This window comes from Oratosquilla oratoria, chromosome 25 (assembly GCF_046742065.1).
Source record: "Oratosquilla oratoria isolate Oo_2021 chromosome 25, ASM4674206v1, whole genome shotgun sequence".
In the NCBI taxonomy this organism is placed as follows: domain Eukaryota; kingdom Metazoa; phylum Arthropoda; class Malacostraca; order Stomatopoda; family Squillidae; genus Oratosquilla; species Oratosquilla oratoria.
The window spans coordinates 57,563,309-57,569,517 of NC_134801.1; the positions used below are offsets into that span (position 1 = coordinate 57,563,309).

At 39.3% G+C, this 6,209-nt stretch overlaps 1 long non-coding RNA gene across 1 annotated transcript; it reads right to left on the reverse strand.

Moving 5' to 3' along the window:
* Positions 1–9: 9 nt before the first annotated feature.
* On the reverse strand, positions 10–6,138 carry LOC143038968 (uncharacterized). Its single transcript, XR_012967622.1, has 2 exons — positions 5,763–6,138; positions 10–2,240 (listed from the first exon to the last, which is right to left on the reverse strand). It is a non-coding gene; the product is annotated as an uncharacterized LOC143038968 (long non-coding RNA).
* Between the last annotated feature and the right edge of the window lie 71 nt (positions 6,139–6,209).

Here is a 6,209-nt window from a genome sequence, read left to right on the forward strand (position 1 = left end):
TTATTATTATTATTATTTCTATTTTTTTTTTTTTTTTTTTCATTCTTTCTTTTGTTTTATTAAATTTTCTAGATTTGTTGTGCCATTTTTTTCAAATGGATCAAGTCTTATAATTCTTGGCAATATTTTACATGGAATGAAGTAAATCGAGTCACTGTGTTGTGGTCTTAATGTTTGAGGCTTATTTAATGTTCTTTGGCAGGATAAAGGAAACATTTGAATTTGATGTATACATTGGCATTGAAAATTTTATCATATATATATGTATGTGTGTGTATATATATATATACACACATATATATACATATATATATATTATTCTTTTCTTTTCTTCAAAATCAGCATAGAGGATGTGCTACTTTAGAAACTGACTAAAGAAAGTAATGACCAATCAGGTGTGGTCGTGCTGGCATGTCAAGTGAACTAAAGCAAGTAGTCCAGTACACCTATATTGAGTGGCCAAAATACACCATATTTTGGTGCCACTGGGCATTCAGGAGCCCAGCTATGCTGAATATACTTTTCCATCATAGATATAGCCAAGGGTTGAGCCAGTGAGCCACAGATCAGAGGGAAATACGTTGATAATAAAAAAAAAAATGACAAGGCAAGTGGACACAGATAATTATGACCAAAAGATGAGTTAGTGGACCTGAATCCCTTGGTCAAAATAACATTGAGTCTGCTACTGGGACCAGTGCCTAGTTGATTAATGTTTAGCGTGGCATGACACTACTAGCCACAGAACTTGTATTGTTCCTCAGCAGAATATATTTCTACAGTGAAAAGGTAGACCTTTAAAAAGTTTAGTGTGAGATATGTAGCACATTTAGAAAGCTTGATTTTTAATGTGAATATGGTTCAAATATTAAATGGCTTATTTGTATATAAGCCAGTGAAGGCAACAATTGGATGGTTTGGTAAACATACAGTTAGTGAAATTAGATGGCATTTTGAGGACAAGATTGTAGTGAAGTAGCAGTAATTCAGCAAAACCTACACTACATTTTGAATCCAAAATGTTCTCGTACACCACAGGCCATCCAGCAGGCATAACTGTTTCTAGTAAAAGGAGTTGTGCTTATCAGTGACAGACAACAAATATAAATAGAGCCCCACTTGTGCATCATGTGTTTCCCAATGTGTCATGTAATATTTTGTGAATAAAATAACTGCACTAACCTTTAGAGCATTTATTTAAACCAGTTTGTTTGTACACTCACTATGGTGATATTTCTTATACACTCACTATGGGGGTATTTCTTGAGCTAAATGAAATTACCCATACTTCAGAAACAAAATAATTATGACTTATTGAACTCAACAGAACACCAGTACATTCAATATCATGCAAATTGGTTACAGTGCTCTACACAACTTCCAAAATTAACCCCTGCCCTGTCCCCCATGTGAAGAGTTACTGCACTGCAGGCTTAGAACATACTGACTTGGATTTGACTCCAGTCTTAAGACCCAGGCCAATATGTTCATAAATCTCAACTCTAGTGAATGTATTTTCTTGCACCCATATCCAGGAAGCAAAGATTAACTTTCCCCAGGTGTCCTGTACTTTTCATCAATCCTATTTTGAGGTCCTGCAACTCCCTTCACCTTGTGTATCTACTAACAGGCACGGATCCAGGAATGTTATTTGGGGGCCCAAACCGATAAGTGATAACCAGTACTTGAAACGTGCCGATATTTTAACTCCAAGAATAATGCTGCTGGCTTGGAGATTGGTCCAGAAACCTAAGTGTGTTTTGCTCATAATTGTATGTAAAATCATATATATACAAATATAATTCAAATCATAAATTCGCACTAAAAAGTGTTTATCCAAGGAGAATCAAACTCGAGATGAGTGTACCATACTCTGGGCGTTGGGGGGGGGGGCCCCCTTGTATCCGCGCCTGTCTACTAATAAGAGGACAGCAGGATTTTGAGATAAGATTCAGGGACAGGACATCAACATAAAGAAGACCAACTATGGTCCCACCCCACCACCTTAAGTGGTGCTTCCTGGGACATACTCTATAAGGGAGTTCCAAAACAGTGATGGAGACTGACGGTATATTCAGTCTAGTAAACATCTGTCTCAATGTTTAACCATAACTTCATTTTTACACTTAACACCTGGAAGTCCTCTGGCAGTGGTGCATAAAGGTGAGTGCAGGATAAGGTGGTTTTGGAGAGCCTGTGGTCATAACTCACATGGGTGATGGTCCAGGCCCATTATTGTTCTGTAATGAGAAAAAGGGCACTAATTTGAGCAACTGCCTATACAACTGAGAAGCCCTCTTCAGGATCCACCCATTTCACTCCACATGGGGGTTGAAATTTCCCTGCAAGTTTCAGGGCCTTGAAGTGCACTCCACCTCATCACATGAGGAGAGTGCAAGAGACCCTAAGGCCTACACTAGGCAGTTCCACAACCATTACCACCTATCATCCCCATCCATAAAATTATCTAACCTCTTAACCAATAGTTTCAGCACTAGCTACACAGTTACCAAGTCTATTCCATTCATTGGCCACTACTCTTGCATATTTCCCTCATAAATCTAAATTTGTCCAATTCAAATACATTACTGTGAGTCCTGTCCTTTTTATCTTAATATGATGACCTTGTCTGCATTACCCTTGATCCACTTTAACACCTCTATTAGATCACCCTGCACTGTCTCTCCAGTGAGTACAAATTAAGGTGCCTAAACCTGTCCTTCTAAGGTAAATTTCTGAGACCATGTATCATTTTGGTCATTGTCCTCTGTACTGATTCTTGTGAATTTATATCCATTCCATAGGGCAGAGACCAAAACTGTACCACAGTCAAAGATGGGTCTAATGCCAGATAGAGTTTCATAATTATCTCAGCAATTTTATTCATAATTATCCTAGCAATGAAACCAAATGCTCTGTTCATTCTTCTCCTGGCTCTAACATACAGTGTTCCGGATTTAAAGTCAGGACTTGGTAGCACTCCCAAGTCACTCTTGCACTCGGTTTTCTCTAAAAGGTGTTATCTATGCAATATCTGCTTTCTGAGTTGTGGAAAGCTACATTTAACACACTGCAGCTTGAGATATTGAAGTCCATTTTCCAGTTCACCGTGTGAACAATTCATTAAGATCTGCAGTACCTCAGCATCTGACCTGATTTGGCATCCAATTTTGGTGTTGTCCACCAACCTACTAACATGACTAATAATTCCATTATCCAAGTCATTTATATACATAATGAACATTAAGGGACCCAAAACTGAGCCCTGTGGAACTCCACTAGTAACACTCCCTAATTTGGATTTTATTCCATTAATGGTTACCTGCTGTTTTCTGTTACTGATCCATGCTCTAATCCATTCAAACACTTTTCCTCCTATGTCACAGGTTTTGACTTTATGTAGTAGTCTCTGGTGGGGCACGCTGTCAAACGCTATGCAAAAGTCAAGGTAAATAATATAATAACTATCACTGTTATCTGACACCTTGTATACATTAGTGTAAAAAGATAGAAGATTAGTTACACATGACTTACCCCTGGTGAACACATGCTGTGAGTCGGAAATCAGATTTTCTCAATGGGATCTCTGATTCTATTAACCATTACTGATTCTAGCAGTTTACCTATAAACAACATCAAACTGATTGGCCTATCTTCATGCATAGATGATTTATCACCCTTTTTGAAAGGAGGAATGTTTGCCTGCCCCCAAAAAATTGGCACAAATCCTGTGTCTACCAACTTATTAGATATTCCCATTAACTGGTTGCAGATTTCAAATTTACATTCTTTGAGCACTTTCACCCCAGACTCCTCTCCAAGCCATTACAGCCAAAATTTACCAGCATCGTCCAAAAACTATGTCCCTTACCCAATTCCATCAGAAAACATTTCTTTAGAGAAACTTTCAAACTTCCATAATCAATTCCCCCATATCTTCTAGGATATTTCAATGCAAGACACCATAACCCCACAATGTAAACTAATATCCTCCATCAAAACAAATCACTCGCTATCACTATACAACATCAACCAACATATAACCTTTCACATACAAACAATGACCTATACATGCATTGACCTGTCCCTTTGCACACCAGATCTCTAACTGTGAATAATTGGTAGTACCAGACATACACTATAGTAACAATTCCCCTTTTCTCCTTACACCCCATATAGGCTTCCCCACGCCTCTATAACCTCAGTGATCCCTTTCTTGAGCAAATTAAAAAATATTTCAAACAGGTACAGTAGAGGACTAACCAACAATTGATACAACACCAGCTTATCTCACAAATCACATAACCTCAGCAACACATTATCATCAATCCCAAAAACCTCATCATCTACATCATGACATGCTGTTTATACCTAGATTTGGAAAAGTATTTTTACTAAATGCCCTGCAAATGATTGATATGGAAGAAAATGGAGGAGGCCTTAGAGAGGAACAATAAGATTGATAAAAGATTTTTAACAACAGATGTATGAGGACAGTAGTGAGACGAATGGTCAAACTGGAGAAACGCGTTCCTGGGGCTAAACAGGAACGCGTTTCTACACGCTGGGAGTGAACTCTACTCACTTCCCGTAAGATGCACACACACACACCTTTCACGAACATAGCCACGACACACGCACAAACATCTACACTTACTTTTTCTTCGACTAAAATTCGCTTCCTTTATAACTTTCTCTTATACTACATCTTCTCATTTCAGTTTACCTCCCACTAAAGATTTTTCCGTTTTTCCATCTTTCTCTACTACTACGCCTCCTACCATTTTCTAAACTTTTGGTGATTTTAATCCCGGCGTCGGCGCCGCCGTTCGAGTTCCCTGTCCATTTCTCCCGAGCCACGACCACCACCAGTCCCTGAACGCTCGCTTAATTGCCCGGTGGCAATAGCCCTCTTTCATACACTGCTATCTTTTCATTTTCTTAGACATTCTTCTCCCATAAATACCGACTCCGCGCAAGCGGGTGGTCTTTCCTAGAAATTCAGAATTCAGCAAAGCATAGTAGAAAACTCAGACAGAGAACAGAGACTGCAGAAGTCAGAGGTCTAGAGAAGTCATAAGAAAGAGAAGGAAAGAAACTGAAGCCCAAGGCCCATTTGAATCTGCGTAGAATTATTTACAAATCGTCAATTTACGACAACTCCACTAAACAAGTCCTTTGGACCATAATTATTGGCCGCCTTCAAAACGAGGTGGTGTCAACTTTCGTTATTTGAATTCATCGAACAGTATCCAGATTGCTGTTTGACTACGTGCGGCTCAACTCCGCTGTTCTCATCAATTATTATCTGTTCTTGACTACCATAAGCTTCTCGTACTAGAAGAAAATGCACGAATCTGCCCCTTCCAGGCGTATCGTTCACCACAAACCACCACTACCAGAAAATGCCTCTACCAAAAGTTATCGTTCACCTTAACCGCCCACTCGTCCCCACTTTTGACAGTTGGAACGACTCAAAGAAGTGTCGCCCACCATCGTGAATCTTATGATCTCAGCAATTGGTAATATATCTGCATTTTTGCCATATGTAATATGTTATCATTCTATGTCTATGTGTTGATTTGTTAGAGTAATATTTAGTTTTAACAAAGAGTTTACTTATCTTGCCTGAACTGTCATTCCTCCGAACTGCGCACGCCCTTATCATTTTTTTTTTTTTTCGTGTCGCGACTAGCCCCAGAGTGAGTGATGACACAATATTTATTCAGGAGGACTAAGAACCAAAATTTCAAGTTACTTACTGTACGGCTAGGATCTACAGATATAAAACTTGGACGTTCAGGAGGTAATGGTGACAATTTAAGGAGTACACAGATAGGAATAAAGAGATCAATGCTGAGAATAAAGCTGAAAGATAGGAAGAAGGCAAGTTGGGTAAGAGCAGATTAGTGAAGGATAATGTAGAGGCAAAGGGTGAAAGAGGAACTGGGCATGGGAAGTAGCCAGGAAGAATACTGGGAGACAAAACAAGTGTATTACAAACTGGACGCCGAAAGAAGGGAGTCGTGGGAGGAGAGCACATAGGTGAAGAAAGGAAATAGAAAATATCGTAGGAGTGCCATGACAGAGGTCGTGCGACTCTTCAATCCTGATCCCATCCTTAACCCTTATCCTAACCCCATTTCCCCTCTCAGCGACCGCACATTATGCTTCCTGGGTTTCCAAACGAGAGAAGAAAGTAGGGGAAA